The sequence below is a fragment of the Nanorana parkeri genome, unplaced genomic scaffold (assembly GCF_000935625.1).
Source record: "Nanorana parkeri isolate BGI_ZX_2015 unplaced genomic scaffold, ASM93562v1 scaffold110, whole genome shotgun sequence".
Taxonomy (NCBI): domain Eukaryota; kingdom Metazoa; phylum Chordata; class Amphibia; order Anura; family Dicroglossidae; genus Nanorana; species Nanorana parkeri.
In genome coordinates, this window is record NW_017306378.1 from 2,145,500 (window position 1) to 2,146,592 (window position 1,093).

General features: G+C 40.2%; 1 protein-coding gene across 4 annotated transcripts in view; it reads left to right on the top strand.

The window, feature by feature from the left end:
• The window catches only part of DPP6 (dipeptidyl peptidase like 6), a 1,045,284-nt gene that overhangs the window by 925,393 nt on the left and 118,798 nt on the right, over nt 1-1,093 (top strand). The gene's annotated exons all lie outside the window — the stretch shown is intronic.

A 1,093-nucleotide genomic window follows, 5' to 3' on the forward strand; every position in this document is an offset into this window, starting at 1 on the left:
GATAAAAAAAAGTAGTAAATATAGTGTTATATATATATCTAAAAGCCTTTGAAAATACTATAGCAGGATTACAGTAAGATCTTATTAGATGTGGGTATATAGACTGCTACGTTTGTACTGACCCCTCAGTGAACTAGCATGACTCCTGATGTCTAAGCATAGCCCTAGGCCAGTGATACAGTTTATTTAGTTATAAAGCAAAACATATTCGATACATTCTCAAAGCTTTAGCACAAAGGTGAGGATTTTTATTTCAGCCATGTTATTGTAAATTTGATTTGTTTCAAGCATCTGCATGCATACAAACAGATGTGATACATGTCCAGTGTGCTTTACATATGGTATATTTAATCACTATGAAGGTTATCCCTTTTTAAAACTGTAAATAAGCTATACTGTAAAAAAATACATTTGCAAAAATAGTTGCACTGAAAAATACGGTACATGGATCTCTACTTGTGCCTTAGGTGCTTTAAACCACACCCTAAAGTGTATCTAAAGCCGAAGCATTTTTTGATGGCGGGTGATGAGGGTTTAGTGTCCCTGTAACATTTTTTTTCCTGTCTTTGTCCATGTTAGGAAATTCACTCTCTCTATTTGTCCTGTTGACTACCATCACTGGGACTGAAAGTGAGGGAAAATCTAACATTTTAACTTCTAACTAGAACGGGAATGGAGTGGATTTCTGTAAATGGGGGCACTTATTCTGGTGAAAACTGTCTAAAATAGGGATTTACCTTGCTTTCCTCTCACTTTATAAAAAAAAAAATTTGGCTTTAGATATACTCAGGGCCATCCCTATAATGAGGTAGCCTGAGCTGGTTGCATCAGGCGGCATCTCTTAAGGTCACATGGAGGGGGCAGCAGGTGTTCCTGCCAAAGCGGCATAGCTAAGAGCTCATAGCAACCTGTGACACCCTAGCCAGAGCGTCCCACTCAGCTCATAGAAACCAGTAATGTCAGTGAGCTTGGCGGGATGCCGGACAGACCTGGAGGCAGAGATAAGCCAACCTGACCTCTTCCACCCCGGAATCATGCTCCATTAGCAATCCCCCACACATGGTAACATGTGCTCTACTAGTACCAGCATCCC